Source organism: Myxocyprinus asiaticus, chromosome 46 (assembly GCF_019703515.2).
Source record: "Myxocyprinus asiaticus isolate MX2 ecotype Aquarium Trade chromosome 46, UBuf_Myxa_2, whole genome shotgun sequence".
In the NCBI taxonomy this organism is placed as follows: Eukaryota; Metazoa; Chordata; class Actinopteri; order Cypriniformes; family Catostomidae; genus Myxocyprinus; species Myxocyprinus asiaticus.
The window spans coordinates 11691662-11712966 of record NC_059389.1 but is presented as its reverse complement, the minus strand read 5'-3'; the positions used below and the strand labels follow the sequence as shown (position 1 = coordinate 11712966).

General features: G+C 37.5%; 1 long non-coding RNA gene across 1 annotated transcript; it reads right to left on the bottom strand.

The window, feature by feature from the left end:
• Nucleotides 1-14785: 14785 nt before the first annotated feature.
• Nucleotides 14786-20920, bottom strand: LOC127436083 (uncharacterized). The gene is made up of 3 exons (XR_007896330.1): nt 20513-20920; nt 20293-20329; nt 14786-15027 (listed from the first exon to the last, which is right to left on the bottom strand). It is a non-coding gene; the product is annotated as an uncharacterized LOC127436083 (long non-coding RNA).
• Nucleotides 20921-21305: the final 385 nt, after the last annotated feature.

Here is a 21305-nt window from a genome sequence, read left to right as displayed (position 1 = left end):
CAATCACTGTCAGTGTATTACTGCATGATATTAAACTGCAAAAAAATAAGACAAAAAGGTACACTGCTTCTAAGCACAAACACCATGTCGAGCAGAATTCTCTGTTGTTTTAGTGGAGTACCTTTATTTACCTGAGCTTCAGATGCGTGTGCTTCTTATCTTTGTCTCTGCGTGTTGATATCAGACACACTGAAGTTATGAAGTTTCTTCTGTGAAGAACAGGAAATGTTAGGCAGAATTTTAGCCTCAGTCCCCAGTCACTTTCATTGCATGGACAAATATTCAGTGTTACATCCCACCCCAGTCTAGGGTTGGGGAGGAGTTACAAAAAGGTTCCCTTCAACAGTCCAAAAACATTTTAAATAAAAATAAAAAAACATTTTAAATCAAATAACACTTATTAAATAAACAGAAAATGAAGTATCAAGGGCTTTAGGAGGAGGCAAGGCCAAAACAACAAGCAAAAGAGTGTTCTCTGAAGAGGGGGGTAAATTACCTGCAAAAGAAAATACAAACAGAAAACTTCCCTTTCTCCCTTTCCAACTAAAAACTGGAGAATACAAGAGGTTAAGCAAAATGGCACCCACCTCCCTACTACTTCCAATTACAAAAAAGAATAAAGCACTGTAACAATTTAAGTGAACAATATTATCCTCAATCTGTAATTAACAGGTTACTTACAACCAGAGCACAACCTCTCCCTCAACGTCAGTAAGACCAAGGAGCTTGTGGTGGACTTCCATCACCATCAATGGAGCACCTGTGGAGGTGGTCAGCAGCTTCAAGTTCCTCGGTGTCCACATCATGAGGAACTCACATGGTCCGTCCACACTGAGGCCGTTGTGAAGAAGGCTCACCTCTTCTTCCTGAGATGGCTGAAGAAATTTGGAATGAACCACCACATCCTCACATGGTACTGTAGAGAGCATCCTGACTGGCTGCATCACTGCCTGGTATGGCAACAGCACCGCCCTCAACCGCAAATGGTCTGCATTTACAGTATATAGCGCCTTCTTTAACCTTAGCGGTTCAACAAATCGCTTTACACTGTCTCATTCACCCATTCACACACCAATGACAGCAGAGCTGCCTTGCAAGGCGCTAGCCTGCAATTGGGAGCAACTTGGGGTTCAGTGTCTTGCCCACTTGACACTTCGGCATGTGGAGAATTGGGAATGCCGGGAATCGAACCGCTAACCCTGTGATTAGTGGACAACCTGCTCTAACACCTGAGCCACAGCCGCCGCAAAGCCCTGCAAAAGGGTGGTGCGAACTGCCAGACACATCATCAGAGGTGAGCTTCCCTCCCTCCAGGACATCTATACCAGGTGGTGTGTGATAAAAGCTCGGAGGATCATCAGAGACTCCAGCCACCCGAACCATGGTCTGCTCTCACTGCTACCATCAGGCAGGCGGAATCGCAGCATCAGGACCCGCACCAGCCGACTTCACGACAGCTTCAACCCCCAAGAAATCACACTTTTGAACTCTTGATCGCTCATGATCAACATATATCAGCACTGCACTTTATTAGTCTCACACTGGACTGTCATAATTATATTTCTCTTAACAACACACTGGCAACTGACTATCAACCGACAGCCTGAATGTCAATACAACACTATTCAACCTTACTGCACATTTATACATAAACTCAGCAAAAAAAGAAAGGTCCCTTTTTCAGGACACTGTATTTTAAAGATAATTTTGTAAAAATCCAAATAACTTTACAGATCTTTATTGTAAAGAGTTTAAACAATGTTTTCCATGCTTGTTCAATGAACCATAAACAATTAATGAACATGCACCTGTGGAATCGTTAAGACACTAACAGCTTAAAGACAGTAGGCGATTAAGGTCACAGTTATAAAAACTTAGGACACTAAAGAGACCTTTCTATTGACTCTGAAAAACACCAAAAGAAAGATGACCATGGTCCCTGCTCATCTGCGTGAATGTGCCTAAGGCATGCTGCATGGAGGCATGAGGACTGCAGATGTGGCCAGGGCAATAAATTGCAATGTCTGTACTGTGAGACGCCTAAGACAGCGCTAAAGGGAGACAGGAAGGACAGCTGATCGTCCTCGCAGTGGCAGACCACATGTAACAACACCTGCACAGGATTGGTATATCCGAATACCACACCTGCGGGACAGGTACAGGATGGCAACAACAACTGCCCGAGTTACGCCAGGAATGCACAATCCCTCCATCAGTGCTCAGACTGTCCGCAATAGGCTGAGAGAGGCTGGACTGAGGGCTTGTAGGCCTGTTGTAAGGCAGGTCCTTACCAGACATCACCGGCAACAACGTCGCCTATGGGCACAAACCCACCTTCACTGGACCAAACAGGACTGGCAAAAAGTGCTCTTCACTGACGAGTCGCGGTTTTGTCTCACCAGGGGTGATGGTCGGACTCGCATTTATCGTCGAAGGAATGAGTGTTACACCGAGGCCTGTACTCTGGAGTGGGATTGATTTGGAGGTGGAGGGTCCATCATGGTTTGGGGAGGTGTGTCACAGCATCATCGGACTGAGCTTGTTGTCATTGCAGGCAATCTCAACGATGTGCGTTACAGGGAAGACATCCTCCTCCTTCATGTGGAACCCTTCCTGCAGGCTCATCCTGACATGACCCTCCAGCATGACAATGCCACCAGCCATACTGCTCATTCTGTGCATGATTTCCTGCAAGCCAGAAATGTCAGTGTTCTGCCATGACCAGCGAAGAGCCCGGATCTCAATCCCATTGACCACGTCTGAAACCTGTTGGATCGGAGGGTGAGGGCTAGGGCCATTCACCCCAGAAATGTCTGGGAACTTTTAAGTGCCTTGGTGGAAGAGTGGGGTAACATCTCACAGCAAGAACTAGCAAATCTGGTGCAGTCCATGAGGAGGAGATGCACTGCAGTACTCAATGCAGCTGGTGCCCACACATATACTGACTGTAATTTTGTTCAGGAACACATTATTCCATTTCTGTTAGTCACATGTCTGTGAAACTTGTTCAGTTTATGTCTTAGTTGTTGAATCTTATGTTCATACAAATATTTACACTGTTAAGTTTGCTGAAATTAAAAGCAGTTTGAAAGTGAAAGGAATTTTCTTTTTTATTTGCCGAGTTTATTTTTATTGTATACTGTGTATTCTATATTGTGTATTGTATACTGTACATTTGATATTATTTGTATATTCAAATATGTTGCTTGAAACTGCACCCAGCACTTTCACCCACTGTATATGGTTGAGTGACAATAAAGTGATTTGACTGACCAGGGACATAGCAAGGTAATCTGGGCCCCTTTCCTATATAAAAAAATAATAATAATAAATTAAAAATGTCTTGCATTTTTTTGTGGGGCCCCCTGTACTTTGGGCCCCTAGAATCATTACCATCTCTCACCCCACTAACTGTCTTTAGCCCTGCTTACAGCAATGACCTGGTACAACAACTACTTTAGAAACTACATACAACTTTCATCCACTACAAATATATGCTGGCTGCTGGCTGCTGGCTGCTGGAACAAGGTAAAAGGAGCTCTCTGTACTGTGGCACTGCCATGGCTTTATACCAGTCTTCCTCTCCCAACCACCAGTCAGGACAACCAAGTAGTTAGCAGCCATTAGTGACAGCAGCTGAAGGCAGTCTCTGAAGAGGGAGACACAAGGATACACACAGTATACACACACTCACACACACACATAAGATACGTCCTGGAACGTAATAGTAGTAGTGGCAGGCTGCCATTCTTCCTAACATCTCATTTTGTATAACAGGGAAGAAAGAATGTCAAACAGGTTTAAAACAATATGAAAGTGAGTAAATTATGACAGAATTTTCATTTTTGGGTGAACTATTCCTTTAAGTGTTACTTTATAAAGGTATGGTTAAAATTTGCAGCTGGTTAATGTGAGCTAGTAGTGTATAAAACAGACATAGACTGTACAGCACTGGTCAAATATGCTTTGTTTGGTTAACAGTAATAAACCCTTCATGAGTATAAAAAATATAAGCATGCAAAACCATAACCCCAGTAACCATATATACAATGGCAGTATTCAGTATTGTTGGATTTTAGGGTCATCTGATCACGCACTGACTAATATTGAAGAACTCAGCCAGATCTGAACAGAAGAATTGGGTTCAAGATCACAGATGATAGATTTTCAGAAAGTCACGAGTAAATATGACTCCTCCTCTCAGTCCCCGTGCTGTAATCCGCGAATTAACCCCTTAATCAGAGTGAAGATGACACAAATCCCCTCAACAGCCCTGAGAGCGGCTGTCTCTGAGCTTAATTAAAGTTAACGCTAATTAATATCCTTTGAAATGAGTTAACAGTGATATTACAGGATATAGAGATCGAATGTTATTCCCACTTATATGTCTATAAATTGAAAATCGTTGTTTTGCAATGGCACGTGTTTTATACTATTTAACATGTATGCCTTTAAAAGATTCGTGTCAAAATGTTGTTTTTGTATCTGATTTTAGGCTCAACCACTGCATGCTATGCAGCTCTCTGGCTCCTCCTGTTGTTACAACATGAGCAAGTTTTTCCTGTAATAGGAATGTTCAGACAGCTGAATCGAAAAAAATAAAATTTAATATTTGAATAAATTAAATATGTATAAATACATTAATATGTCTATTAAAATAAAATAATATATTTTAATAAATTCAGGCTTAATACATACATTATTATTATATGTTTAAATAAAATACAAAATTCAATAAATACAGTCTGAATACATATATGTCTGTTAAATAAAAATTAAATATTTGAATAAATTCAGGCTAAATACATACACGATTATGTCTGTTAAAATTAAATATTTGAATAAATTCAGGCTAAATACATACACGATTATGTCTGTTAAAATAAAATATTTGAATAAATTCAGGCTGAATATATGTATATGTATGTTAAAATAAAATATTTTAATAATATAATAATATTTGAAGTCTGTTTAAATAAAATATTTGAATAATATAATATTTGAATAAATTCATACATACATGAATATGTCTGTTCAGTTAAAATAAAATGTTTGAATACATTCAGGCTGAATACATATACATGAGTATGTCTGTTAAAATAAAATAAAATAACATATCTGAATAAATTCAGGCTGAATAATACATTAATATTTCTGTTAAATAAAATAATTTAACAACATAATAATATTTGAATAAATTCATACATACATGAATATATCTGTTTAAATAAAATAAAATAATAAATGTGAATAATCTAATATCTAAATAAATGCATACATATATTACTACGTCTGTTAAAATAAATTAATATATTTGAATACATTCAGGCTGAATACATACATGAGTATGTCTGTTAAAATAAAATAAAATACGTAAATAATACAATAATATTTGTATAACTTCATACATACATGAGCATGTCTGTTTAAATAAAATGAGATATTTGAAATATATAATATTTAATGTATACATACATGAATATGTCTGATTAAATAAAATGAGATATTTGAAAAATATAATATTTGAATAAATTCATACTTTAATATGTCTGTTAAAATAAAATATTTGAATACATTCAAACAATACATAGGCTACATTACTCATTATCATTACCATGTGTTTGGTTATTTGTTTTAGATCAGTGATTCCGACTGAGCTCGCTCTTCCGTCTCACACTAGAGGGCATACACATTCTTTTCAAAAAAAAAAAAAAAAGTTCCCATGGAAACGTAAAACGTTGCAGAAAAGCCTCCTTTGCTCCGTCGGAAAATCCTACGGGGTGATGTTAAGGCTTCTGAGTCGGGGTTCTCACAGTCCGGTCATGACGTCATGCTCAACACTACTACTATCACAGCCGGCCCCGCATGTAAAGACGCGAAGGAAGAGTTGTTTACATTTTCTTAATCCAAACGGAAGAGGGAAAATTGCGTGCTGCGGTAAGTTCTTTGCTACTAATGCATCTGGTTTTCTGTTTTACAAGTGCTGTTTGAGTAAAGCTATTGCTAGGGAATAAATAATAAAAATAAAATAAAAATCTTAAACTGTCTTCACAATGTTGGAGAGTATAAATTTAGTGCAAAAATTAGCACTGAATATAAGCCTAAATTTAGTTAGGCCTAAATATAAATAGTGCAAGTAGTACATTTCATGCAAGCTTACTCAATTGTAATTCAATTTCAATTCAGTGCTACTAAAATGTTAAATTATTTTAAGAAAGTTCAAATGCATAAAAACTTAATCTTGAATATAAGTGTACACTGTACTTTATTTTGCTTTCAAGTTTAAGAGATGGTAACATGTACAGACAGTAGTGAACCAGTTTCTGATACTTGTACCTTAACCCTTCTCTCTCACTTTTTTCCCTCTCCAAAACACACACTTCTATAATTCTCAACCCATGCATGACTCCAGGAACCAGAGGATCTCCAGTATGACAGCTCTATGGCAGATATGAAACCTGACTTGAGTTCGTGCATCACTGGTCAACAACTACCTCCTAGGAATGAGCCACTCTCAGCCCTCAAGCAAATTAAATGACAGTCTCTTTACTTGGGACCATGAACCAAAGATCAGTGTCTGCACGTCCTCCAACTAGTATTTTGCAGGACAATCCGTTGAACAGATGAACAGCCAAATAAAGGATGTTAGCAATGCCTTAATGTGATTTTAGTTTTAGTCATCAATATTAATGTTTGATCGGGAAGATCAAGGAATATCTTGAATGAGAAAGGATCTCTGAATATCCTGCTGTTCTTGAGTAAAGGGTATCCCACGTTTTGGAGAGCATATTTGGTGCCGGGTGTCTGATATGATGGAGGTAGGCTCCGAAACATGCCAGCACCTCTGTCACCATCACCAACTTCAGTACCAGCAACAGCAGCAGAAGAGAAAGACTGCCACCCATGCTTTCGAACACCAGAAAAAAGTGAGTTTCGTTTATCAACATAACTATTTCACAAACTAGAATTGAAATTCATTGCTACATTTTATTTTTATTTTTGTGGCAATGCAGTTACAAGCAACATATCTGAAATCTCTTATTGGCTACCTAAGATAAACATTGCAAAAAATGTAAGGTGTATTCTTTTGGAACAAACTTTGTATCACCAATTAAAATTCCATTTTGTCCACGTTAATGGCAATTTCCAAACATTTGTTGATTTATTCTAAGATGAATATGGTTAGAATATATTAAAGACGATACTTTCATGTGATCTTTATCTTTACCAGAGCCTAGAGTCTGTTCTTATTGATGCTGGTACCCCAGATGCACACATTTGAACGACTGGGGCACCATCTACAGCTTGTACTTTGAAGAAGCCACATTCAGTGTTAACTGTCCAAGTCATTAGTTAATTTGTCATGATAAGTGAGGGTGATTAGGTCTAATGACTTGCTGGGTGTAAAACAGACCTACTTGAGGCCCACGTAGGAGCTGAAACATCGTAAAGAATCAGCCTCAAATCACTTCTGACTTATTGTATACCAGCCTAATTGTCTGGATATATTATAGGTTTATGGTAAGGTAGTAAATGTTCATGTGTTACCTCAAAAATAGTACTAATTTAGGGTTGAGTTGTTTGTGAGGTTCTCCTAAAAAATTATGCATACAGTGGCCCCAAAAAGTATTTGGACACTTAAGCCAAACTTATATAAATGTAAAAAAATAAAATAAAAAAATTATTACATCAGATAATAATATATCAACCCAAGTGAAGTGTAGGCAAGGCAATTTATTCATAAAGCACAATTAAAAACAACGGACTGTTGGCCAATGTGCTGTACAACAAATTATGTAAAGTAGAGGAAAAATAAATGAACAATAACAAGCATAAGTATAAATACATCAAATAAGCATACTAAACAAGGAGGTAAACAAAAACATATTAATTGAAAGCCTCTGAGAAAAGATGAGTTTTACATTGAGATTTAAAAGATACCAGTGTTGGAGCTGTTCTAATATGCAGGGCTAGACTGTTCCAAAGCTTTGGGGCACACTACTGCAAATGTGGTCTCCTTTTAGTTTAAGTCTGGACCTAGGGACACTCAAAGTCCTCTGATCAGATGACCTAAGAGATTATCTGATCTCATTTTATCTGTTTATTTCAAAGAATATCAGCACAAGTACGCTTTTTAATTATTATACCAAATGCAGTTTGTTCTGAAAAAACGTCTGGCAATTTGTTTGCAAAATTTGATGCCAATGCTTTGTTTGACATTTTGTCTAATGCATTTAATGCAATGAAATTCACACATTTGTGGCTTTAATGCAAGGACATAACAGAATATTCAAGCCTGGGGGAGGAAAAGGTAAAATATTAAGAATCGGTCATTAAAAATCCCATATTGTTTGATCACTATTTTGAATATTGTGAGGAATGTCTGTGGTGGTTATGGGTTCGTTTAAAGGAATATTCTAAGTGTAATACAAGTTAAATCGACAGCATTTGTGGCATATGGTTGATTACCACAAAAAATTATTTCAACTCATCCCTCCTGTTCTTTAAAAAAAGCAAAAATCGAGGTTACGGTGAGGTACTTGCAATGGAGGTGAATGGGGCCAATTTTTGGAAGGTTTAAAGTCAGAAATGTGAATCTTATGTTTTTATAAGCTAAATGAATTTTTCTGTTAAAACTTGTGTGTTATTTGAGTTGTAAAGTTGTTTAAATCTGAATTTTTACAGTCATTTTAGAGTTTTGTGGTTTGTTGACATTACATCATCATGGCAATTAAGTTGTAAAATTGGCTATAACTTTACACAGAAAAGAATGTGATTTTATCACACTAAAATCATTTTAACATGCATATTGTTTATGTCTTGTGGCTATACTTTTGAAACAGTCAGTATTTTAATGTTTACGGATTGGCCCCATTGACTTCCATAGTAAGTGCCTCACTGGAACCCAGATTTTAGCTTTTTTTAAAGAAAAGGAGGGGTAAGTCAAAATTAACTTTTGTGATAATCAACATATATGTTACAAATGCTTTCGATTGAGCTTAACTTGTATTGGACCTGGAATATACCTTTAAATATCGAAATACTTTTTGGGCCCACTGTGCATACTGGAATGCTCTTGCCTCGCATATAACAGCTGTCCCATTTCCATGTAGCAGAGTCCCTACGAAACATCAGGTTTTTCCATTTTTCTCTCCTTCCGTTGCCGATAAAGTTGGAGTGTGTTTGCTGTGTTCACCTGCAGTGCAGCTGCACATTCATTATGATTATAAGGGTGTCATGGCTTGACAGTTCAACAAAGAAGAGACTGTTCTCACCAACCAATGGCATACCCTGTTCCCCTGAATTAAGATGAGATGTTGATTTGATTTATGCGGGTTTTCTCCTATCACTGAGATTGTGCATGCGTGGTTTTCCAGCAAAGTTTCCATTGAGGTCTGCAACATAAATCCAGATTTAAATGTTGAAGCCCTCCCGATCACCTCCCTATGAATGCTTTTCTTTTACGACTGAGCTGAACTCGGCCTGTGGACTTGTGCATTAATTCACAGTTAGCCCTGTCATCACCATTAACTAGTACCACTGACACGGAACCTAATCACTTTGTAGGGGCCATGAGGAATGGAGAATTGTCCACAGTGCTCCTTCGTGAAGACGAGCTTGCCAGTAGACATTAGGCTCTCCTGGCCTGACTGCCTAACACAGCTTAAGTTCCTTTTTGCTGAACTTTGCTGTGAGTGTGTTAGACTCAGATTTGAACTGTTCTGATTTAGCTTTGTATTCCAGGCACTCGCCCAACCAGATTCCTCTGGGCTGAAGATTATGATTTTGAAGTTTGTGGTTCCCTTTCAAGTCTTTTGGGTTGCCTGTAAAAGGCTTTTTAAACACATCTAAAGGGGAACATCAAATACATAAGTTGTTGGTTCACCTGTACTTACAAATAGTGAATGTGGTACATGTTCATGTTCAGTTGACTCATTTTCACTATTAATCATTGGCAGTAACAAAACCATTGTAGCTAACCTAAAGTTGAAAATTTTCCAAGTGGCCTTGTTGAACTCAAGAACAGGGTAAAGATGCTAAAAATCAGTTGCTCTCTGGTTGAAATGATAACATGGATTACACAATTTAATGAATATTTATATTATAGTGCTTTTAAAGGGTGTTTTACATAATATGTAATTATGACAAACTGTATGATATCATCAATAACAGTCAGTTGTTTATATGATAAGAGTTAAAGTTCAATTACGCTAACCATAAAATTTAAGTTTGTTAAAAAGTTGCAGTCTAAGAAAGCATCTAATGTACCATTTAGTCCTTAAATGTTGATTGCGAAAGTTATTGCTTTGTCCCATTGGGAAGACAAGTTTCATAGACCTGTTTCCTGTTCAGTTTTTTAAACAGTCAGCCTTCCTCTGCCATTCTCAATTAGCATCACAATAAGATATAGTGATACCTAATTAGATCTGATCAGCAGATCTGAAATTGGAGGACTTTTTGGATTGGAGGTTGAAGGATTTGTCTTTCTGGGCAAAACAGAGTACAAGCAAGCAATGATATTTTCACAACAGTCTCATTTTAGTCTTTAGCTGTGTTCCAGTGTGCACACTTCTTCACTATGGCATATTGTAGTGTAAGCAGTGTAAGTAGTGCATTCACACTGAAAAATGCAACAGAACATAGAGCACTAAGTACCCGGATGATGTATGTCTTCAGCTGAAAAAAAGAAAAAAGAAAAACAGAGTGTGAAATGTTGGACACTTTATGCACTTAACAGGGTAAGTGGGGCGGGGTTACCTGACTGCAATGCTTTCCTGACAAAACAGTTATTATAATGCCAAATGTGGCAACTATTGAAACTTCTGTGAAGACAACCCCTTATAAATGTGAATTAAATGCTTTACCATCACCCCAAGCTTTGTGAACACATTATTTGATATATAAGTGTTGGACTGAGGTTGGCTGACGTGCTAAAGTTTGAATCATCACTTCTTTCACATGAAAAGCGGCAAATGCTTCTGTGTAGTGAAGTTACGTTAGTGTTCCATTTGACACCCTTTGAAAAGATGCTCAGCGTAAAGTGTTTTACTTGAGACACAGCTTTTGTTTCCTGGGTCTTTAAACCATCCATGTTCACTGTTGACCTTAATTCACTTTGGGTCAGAAGGTAAGACCTTGGAGTCTAGGGAGGTCAGCTCTGAGGTAAAGATTAGCCCTGTTTGGCCATGGCACGATTCATTGACTCGCTGGTATGACATCATTCCCACTTAGTACTTTTGTCCTCTTACTTTTTAACCAAGTAAACAAGTCCATTATCACTGTTAATGTTTCTGGTGTTGGAAGGTATTCACTAAAAACAGATTCTTGGCAGTACCATGCTGAAAAAACAATGACTCAAAATATCCACATGAATAATTTTTTTTGTTGTTTGTTTTTTTTTGTATAAAATAGTCTAAGATGATTATCTGGCCAAGTTGATTAGGCTGGTCTACTTTGAGGGTTTTAAAGGGGTTTGGGCATTTGTCAGCTGGTCAACCAGCTAAATGAACTGAACAGCTTGACCAGGCAGGAAGACAATCTGAACACCAGCTTAGCCGGTCTGGGAAACCAGCTAAACCTTCTTAAACCAGCTAAGACCAGCAAATCAACTTAGGATAGTTTAAGTTGTTTTTTTGGGGGGGGGGGGGGTTTCTAGCAGGATGCCCCACACTCCACCTCCACCAACTTTCTCCATCATCAGATATCTCTAACTCAGTTGTACATACAGCCATAGGAGAGCAGAAATGGCCTCACCCTATGGAAAAGACTGAAAGATATCACTGGAAATGATTAATGAGATAAACTCATTTATATTCAGATGACCTTTTCAGTCCATCTGATGTCTGAAGGTTGACACCATTTTTTATTCATGTGTATGTATTGATTTGTTGATGTTAAAGAAATATTGGTGTTAATGGGACTTTGTACACTTCTTTCCTGAATGTCGATGATCAGGGATCAGGACCCTGGCAGTGGAGGCTCAGTTGAGCAACCCTTTACTTTCATCTTCCTTGACTCTTGTGATCTAAGATGTAAGAAGATTTTCTGTCTTTTAGTGTTTTCAGAATTCATTCGCCATAGGTGCAGTATATGCTAACCTACATGCTAACCATACATGTCTTTCATTGTAGCGCTACCTGTGTGAAGTATGTAAAGAGCATTAATTAATTATCCCTGCCACATGAGACTAGACAGAGATTAATCTTTTTGCCTCTGTCTGTGGACCTTCTGTTGAACATGAAAGAGCTTAAGATATTGAGATAAATATGCATGTTAGCCCAAGACTATTCATGCTAAATGAGCTGCAGCGCTAATGTCAATAGCCTTGAGGTGTTCGGCAATTACTGGGTCTTTCGTTGTTATATGTAGTACTAAATCGTCTCCATTTATAGACAAGTTGTCTAACTGTGGACAGATGAATGTCTAAGCTCTTCGAGATAACTTTGTAATTCTTTCCAGCTTTATGCAAAGCAACAATTCTTGATCATACAGTAGGTCTTCTGAGATCTCTTTTTTGCGAGGCATGGTCCACATCAGCAGATGCTTCTTGTGAATATTAAACTCAAAATGTTTGAGGGCTTTTAATAAGTCAAAAGCACAATAACCCACACCTCCAATCTTGTTTCATTAATTGGATGCCAGGTTTGCCAACTCCTGACTCTAGCCTAGGGGTTCACATACTATCTCCAACCTACACTTTGAATATTTGAATGATGTATTCAATATGTACAAGAACAATACAATAATTTGTATGTTATTAGTTAAAACAAATTGTGTTTGTTATTGTTACTTAGATGAAGATCAAACCAGATTTTAAGACAAATTTATACATAAATGCCGGTAATTCCAAAGGGTTCACATACTTTTTTTTTTTTTTTTTTTGCCACTGTATTTAACCCTCCTTTGATGTTGCATTAGAACCGGTTTAAAAACTAATCAAAATGACCCGCAAAACCAAGGAAGGGTTAAATCTCTTTGCATTGTAAAATTCATTATGACTGTCCCAAATGCATAATTCAGTAGTAGCACGAACTGGCAGAGGCAGCTAAAATGGCTGTGCCACCAGGACGCCCTATGTCGGTCAAGTCCCAACTTTTCCTCTGTCACACCACATCTCTGGAAACCAGACATACAAACCAGAGCGATGGGCATCCTTTGCCTTTATTTAAATGAGGACGCCTAGTTTTGGAAAAGCCAAGGGTGTGTCATTTTCACTTTTCACATTCTTTATTCACAATACGCTCCACGTATTGTCCCACTGTCAAGCCAGAGGCGCACTGGTGTTTGCTAAAAGCAGGAACTTGGTCTCTAGGGTCATGCACAGGCTTCCATTATAAAATGCTACATTCATCACTGACCCTCTGCATAATAGAAGGTCAGTGTGGGGCTGGAGGATGGTTTTATTCAGACTTGGATCCAAGTCTAAGTGACAGACAAGTTTAATAGAAAGAGTAGATACTCTTTTTCATAGATTTCAAACATACATTTTTCTTGCAATTATTTGCTAGAATTTTCATGTTTGGGTGAACTAGCCCTTTAACTGATCAGCGAAACAACAGAAGCTTTGCAAAGTAGTGGTAATAAAGTTTTAGAAAGTGTAAATCTGACTAGGTTTGCTTAATTCTTAGCTATTATTTTGATACAATACACAAATGTTGATGCTTAAATATGGTCCTCTTGGACTGGGATTTTCTCTCTTGCTGTGCCATTGGATAATACTCTCTCTGTAGGACTCTTTTGTGATCTCTCCATTTCCCTGTTGTCATGCTAATTCACAATTGTCTTCTTTTTTTACCATCAACTGCAGTTTAGGTTAAATTAGGTGACTGACCCTTATTGCCAGTTTTGTTAAAATCTTGCATATGTTTGTTGTTGTTGTTGTAGTTGTTGTTAAAGCCAAAATACCTGATCTCTGTTTTGAACTGAACTGAATGATTTTTCTCAATGTGTGATCTGGATCCTGAACCAAGCAAAGATCTTCTGTTAAACCGTTACCTCAGAAACCTTTGTATTCATGCTTGGATTGATCAGGGCAGCATTTCCCAAAAGCATCGTATATAGCAAGAATACTTCATTTGAGATCTTGTTAATTTCAGGAAGAGGATATATTTCTTCATTTTAAATATATGATGGACATGTTATGTATCTATCATATCTATATGGGATCCGCTGGAATTTGAGAGTCTTGTTGTACCATGAAAACATTTTATGTTTTTTATGAAAAACGTCAAGGAAATTCAAAGTCTTTCTTAGGAGATCCCATTTCCTTTCTCTTCTGTTCTGTCCTTCCTTTGAGCTGTAAGCTCTGTGGCACACTGTACTGTAAGTGGCTCCAGTGATGTGATGGAAGTTGACTTGAGTTCTGATAGATTCAGGCAGCAGAGTTTCAAGAGCTTTTTCTTTTGTCTCTAACTCATCTGCCTTTGGCTATGCTATTGTCATCCTACTTTTTTGCTAATGGGGCACACTGGTTTAAACTCTATACAAGTATAAAAAAGATATAAATGGAAGAAAAATTATAACCCTTTTTGTCATTCCTTTTAAATAAGTATAGTTATGTAGGTTTTAGTTGTTTTTTTGTTGTTGTTTTTTTTTTTGTTTTAGCTTCTTCAACTTTCAGCATTCTAATAACTTTCTAAAATAAGAAAGGGACAGTTCATGTTCAGTGGTGACTGATGCTGCAATCTGCCGAAAATTACCTTTTGTTTTACACAGAGGAAAGACAGTAATACCCGTTTGGAACAAAATGAGTTTGAGTAAATGATGACAGAATTTTCATTTTTGGGTGAACTGTCCCTTTAATTCTGTCTGAAGGCATCAAAACTTTAACAGACTCCATTCCTTCTGATAAATGCTGGGATTTTTCTTCAAGTTCCACTTGTCTGTTCAGATCAGTCAGATCGTTCAGCAAACTAACAGGAAGTGGCTATATGGGCATAAAGAGTTCAACGTTGCTCTGTGTTTCTTGCTGAGACGCTCTCATCTTGGAGCTTTCTCTCATCTTGTCCTCCATTCCTCGAAACAGTCCTGCAAGTGAGACAGCGGAATTGTACTGCAATGACACTCAACTTTCAAACCTTCCTCATCAGAAAAGCATATTGAAATTGGAATATATAAGTAGTTACTATTATATTCCTTTGATTCCTTTTCTTCTAAATAAGGACACGCCAAACTTTTGAAAGCCTACTCTTTTCTAAAAAGGGCATTGCATAGCTAAGACAAAACTTTTTTTATATCATGGGGGAGGGGTTTTGGGGGTAAAATCTAGCCATAAGAAGTGTTTGGGTGCTGAATTTTAACCACTTTCCATTCCATCCATTTGCCCTCTTTTTCATGGGGAAAACAGATGAAAGCCTTTTTAATAAGTAAGTGAGTGGGACTGGGGGTGTGAAGACCACCTCATGGCAGTGGTGCGTTTTCAAAAGGCAACCTCCCCCCATCCGTGGCTTTGCTTCCCTAAATAATAGATGAAGTCTCAGAAATTCCTCATAATCAGAGGGCTGCAGAGCAGACGCCTCTCAAAAGACCCCCAGATATAGAATGGAATTTTATAGTTTCTGTGAGTGTAGAGTTCACTTACATCGACATGTTTGATGTGAGTGTTTTATCAACATATACTTAATTTAAGGTTACACCTATTCAATTGCATTATGCTTTGCACCCCTGAATGTTGACTATTGTAATCGCCTGCTCTCCAGATCTGAAGTATATTCACATGCAAAAGTGACATCTTGATATAATTTTGATATTAGCAAATCAAAATCTTCTATTTTCCTATGTGTTTGAACAACATAGTAATACAACAAGAGCTTGTTGTGCATGCCACTTCACTTTGCAGCAATGGGGTTCATCTAACAAAAGAGGGCAGTGGTGCTGCAGATTGCAAGATCTTGAATTCAAATGTCGCTTGCACTCCAGGATATATATAAGGCAGATAAAAAGGGTTTGCACAGTTAAATGTTGAATAAGGGGTCTAAACTGAGCCCTTCACTACATGCTGGCTTAAGGACCAGTTGTCATTTATAGTATTCCAAAATGGCAAGCTAAGGCAATCATCACTATTACTATTACTTAGGGTTAGGTATCTGAACAAACCCCCAACCTTAAGTATTGGCGTATTTTATTCTGTACTGTCTGGGCTATAAACATGAACAATACCTCTAATCACATGGCTTGTTGAGAAGAGGTGTCCTGTTCTTAGTGAACAGACTGGCAGTGTTTGCCTTGTGGACTTTAAAACAGAGGGAAAATCCCATAGATTTACATTGAAGGAGTGAAAACAGCCATTTAGGGAGACTTGAGAGGGGGTGGCTCTTTTGACTTGGATTAGTAAACAATCACCTAGCAACCACCCAGAAGACCTTTGCAATCTCATGGCAATGCCCTGATAACCACCTAAAACAAATTAGCATTGTTGCAGTGACTTTTGCATATGAAACCACCACTTAAGTTAATTTTCCTGTTTTTTTTATTTATTTTTTATTACTTGCTGAACATTTTAGAATTGTTGCCACATTTATGCACTCATGCTGCCTCTTACTTACTAAAGCTTGTAAACTTACTTCCTAAAGTAATTTCTGACTTCATTTCCCCAAGTGGTTGCATGCAGTCTGGTATATTCTGGTTCATTTTGCCATGAGGTAAGAAGTTTTTGGGTATGAGTGACATCACACATAGGTTGACGTTTTTCGGGTTTTTGTTCGTTTCCTGCAATTAGCATTAAGTTGGACTGCTGGGTCTAAAAGTGGGTGTATATTTAACCAGATATCAAAGTCATGAGGATTTGGCAGCGAAAAAGTCTACAACTGAATGGCTCAAAAAATGACATTAATCGGATGGTTTGTTTTTATTTCTGAGTTCTATCTGGCTCTGCCGCCAATTGATTTAACATGTGTTCTTCCTGTCCTCTAAGTCAAACCTTTTAAAGCCTAAATGAGACATTAGCTTACTTTGTTCCCACAAATTTGGAGTGTTTTTAAGAGGTGTATTCATTTCTAGATGTTTTTGAATAGCTGTAATACTTAAAGGGTTAGTTTAGCAAAAAATGAAAAGTTCACCCTAAAATTTATATTTTGTCTTTTACTCACCCTTATTTTTTCATAAAAACACAAACAAATGTTTTTTTTTTTTTTTTTTTTTTTAATGAACGTCGCTGCTGCTCTTTATCCATAAAATGAATGTGAAAGGGGACTGAGGCTATCAGTCCTTAAACATCTCCTTTTGTGTACCCCTTAAGAAAGAAAGCCACATGTACTTCAAACAATATGAGGATGATTAAATAATGATATAATTTAAATTTTAGGGTAAACTTTTCCTTTAAGATTGCAGCTTTCACCATTATGGTGGTGCATGTTGCTCCAGGTAGATTGTCTGTATACCGTAAGTTGCTTTAGATGAAAAATGTATCCCTTTGCTGAGCACTCATATCATGTCTTATCTCGCTGCTGGGAAAGAGAAGAGCATAGACTCAAGTCCTCCAGAGACCTCTTGTCTAATCTTTGTGGCAGAAGCATTGTTCGGTGTGTGTGTGTGTGTTCCTGTGTGGTGGGTCTTCACACGTTTGTTTCCTCTAGGCCAACTGTGTCTCGCGTGTTACTGCAGTGCTCTTCCTTATCTCCTTCTATTTATACCTCCTCTCTATCAACTGTTCTATCCATCCTGCATAAACCGCCTTGGCTATGGCTTTGACCTCGTTGCTAAGGAAGGAATGCTATCCAGAATGCATAGAGGTGGTATACCATAAACCACAAAGAGGTAATTCTGTTTGCTGGTTCAAGACCAGTAAAGATTGATTGCAAAGATTGATTTCTGTTAAATACCACTTGTAATTCTCCTTTTAAATGGCACAGAGCAAATATATTGATGACTGCTTAGTTGTCAATATACAGTACTTGCATACTTGCCTCAGTCAGTTCAATGACATTCAATGCATGTTGCAAACAAAACAAAAAATTCTGATCACAAAGTCTACAAACCTTTTCTGCTTATTTATTCACCCTTTTCTGTGTAGATGTTCATGAAAAGTACTTCGTCATTATTTAAAAAATAAATACATTTTGATTTAATTGATTTCAGAGTTACTTGCCCCTCCTAAAAGGCACATAAAAACAAAATTTACAGCAGGTTTCCAATGGTCATGGTAAACCTTGAAATATCAGGGAATATTTAAATATGTATTTCCAGGTCTGGACAACTAATAGAAGTAAGGTACATCTTAAAAAGTAATTGAAAAGTCATGCAAATTTCTATAGTGAATATAGTAATTTCTTCTACTTATGCCAAGCTCTAAAACATTTCATTGGCTAGAAAGATTCATAGACTGGAAAAATCATGTAAAAGTCATTAAAAATTAATTGGTCAGAAGGTCAGACATTGGTAGTTTGAGACTGGTATAAGGTTTGGTCCACATTGTACTTTATTTTTGACTTAGAACTGTCCACTTACAGGAAGAGGTAATCTGCACATGTAAAATGACCAACCACTGTGTAGTTTACATGACATTTAGGGTTGCAAGGCATGAAAGTGGTAGCTTTCTCCACAAAGGGTTGTACAGACAACACTGAAGTTAAAATGATAAGGATTAGAAAATGTGTGTATAAACAAATTTGTGTGGTTACAATGTCTGGCCATCCAAAACTAAAAAGTACAACTTATTATGCAGACAACAGAATGCACAGTTGTGCTCGAGCATATTTTGTGCCTCAAACAAAACTCTTAAAGGTGCTGTTAAATGTTAGCCATTCTGGAACTTCTGCCAGACTAAGCTACTGAATTACACATGACCCGTTCTTTCCAAAACCCTGATATTTTGATGCCTGAAGAGGTGTTGAAAAGATTTCTGATTTATTTAAAAGCTCATCATATCAAACATCTGTTTCAACATTTTGTTTTCAGCTGTTAGCATCGCTCAGGTGTACTGCTGAACAGCTTGACAAGCATTAGGCTAATCCCCTAATGCTATCAGCAGTTTGTGAATCACTAAAAAATCCGCTGCTGATTGCAGACTGAGGAGCAGGTGAGATGTTTGGCTGTGGTAAGAGGATTCAGAAACAGGTGGTGTTTGGTGTGACCTATTCTGTGCATGTTTACACTTTTCAGGGAAATTAACCTACTGTACGACTGGCTTACTTATAGTTCTCTGCATATTAAACTGGGATAGGGCATTTTAGCATTGAGAAGTATTTTTGCATTGAAAAAAAAAATACATCACTTTGAAGGTGTTACATGAACCCTAGAATCACCACTGTTGACATTTGACTCGAATGGCATTGTGTTTTGTTGTGAGAGGCAGGAGATGTGATTGTGCACTCACAGGCTCTTTCTGACAGGAGATAGCTGGGCATTTAAGCCAGTAATGAGATTGTTTGCTGACTGGGCATTCAAATTGTAATCTAATCATTGGCTTGGAAAAACTGCGATGCCATGTCTCCATCTGCTGCCTCTGACGAAGCTTGTGAAAGGAAGCGTATGGGGGTTGGTATAGAACTCCACAATGACCCTAATTGTACTAGTTCATCTACAGGTTTTTAATTTCAATGAATATAGATTTACTTTCACTGAATCCGAAAGTGTCGGCGAAAAAATATTCACGATAAGATTTTACAGTGTCGCTATTAACTCCATCGCACCAAGTACAAAAATGTCACTAGCTGCTTCCATCCAAGTTCTGAAGTTAATATATGCGGAAAACAATAACATCGCAAAAACTATGTGCGAATAAAGCAGCGTTTCCATGTGTTCAAAAAAACAAAATAATCACTTCCGGAGAAATTGTTGCCACTGTGACTCTTTTATTTATAAAATACTCGTGGTTTAGAACATGCTGACAAAACACTGTAAAGAACTTTGTCTCAGGTCTGGGAGCAACAACGCCCTTGGCAGGCTTTGGATTTTCAGAACACCGTTATTTCAGGATGACCAGAGCAACATTTCAGATGCGATGATTGGTCTGCTGGTTAGTCCAGTTGTGAATAAATTAATTAGTCACATGACTTTTTTGATGCACATCTTGTATTCCTAATAAATTCAATAGGAGTTTATTTGGTTAATGTGTTTCCATCATAGTTTATGCACATTTGTTTTTATCAAATAAATAAGCCACCTCAAGAGAGCATATACTTTTTTGGAGATTTTATTGGTATCTTGGTGTTTCCATCCAGCAGTTTTTATGCAATGTCCCAAAGTGTGCACATAAACATGTGGATGGAAGCCCTAATGAAATGTCAAACTGCGATGATCACTTTTAAAGGTATAGTTCACCCAAAATTTAAAATTCTGAAATCATTTGCTCACCCTCAGGTTGTTCCAGATCCATTTGACCTTCTGTCTTCTTTGGAACACAAAGGAAGATGTTAGGCAGAAGGTTAGGGACTGAATTTAAAGACATGTTAGTTAAAAAATTAATATAATCCAGCAATTTGCTAAAGTAGCCTTTTCACATTGAAATAACTACTCTCTCATTGTTCTCCTGTATTATTCAAGAGTAACTAGGTTGAAAAGAAGCAGCACAAACCTCTTTTGCCATCGGCCATTCTGTTGATGTAGTGTGTCGCTATCTCCGTGTCTGCATCCTGTTTGGAAGAAGCCTGCCACTGTCTAAGTAAAGCTGGAATTTGGTCATGCACGCTGTCTAATGTTGGGCAGAATTTTAGCATATGCCAGGGATAAAGCAGGCATCTGCAGACTGCACTCAGCCAAGCAGAAAAGCACAAATGCTCTCTGTTGATCAGTTGTAGAGAGCATTGAACATGTCTAATGCACACACACACAAAATTTTTTTTTTTAAATTTCTGCGACACAAAACAGAACATAAAAATAAAGACCCAATAAAGCCTAAAAGTGCCTGTATTTGGATTGAGATGTGATCGTGTCAGTGAGAGTGCTGCTGATAGTCAAGAGGTGACAAGCCACTGTCACTGCCCAGCACGGTGGAGATTTGCTAAAGTGGACTGTCTGTTTCACATCCTGCACACACATTTGTCAGATAGGATCCGCTGATGCCCTCTACATCTTGGTTCTGGTTTTAAGCAGCACCTCAAGACTCATCTGTTCTCTTTTGCCTTTTAAATGTAGTGGTCATTTTTATGTTTGGTTTTAATTTTTGTAAATGTTTTATTCCATTGTGTTTGAATAATATTGTGTTCTTTTGTTTGATCTTAATGTACAGCACTTAAGTCTACACTGTAGTTTTTAAAGTGCTTTATAAATAAACTGGAACATGAACTTAAGCGGTTAGTATAAATGGTGATCTGGTTAAAACACTGGGATTGATCAACATCACACCTCATTAATAGTAACTGCTAAAT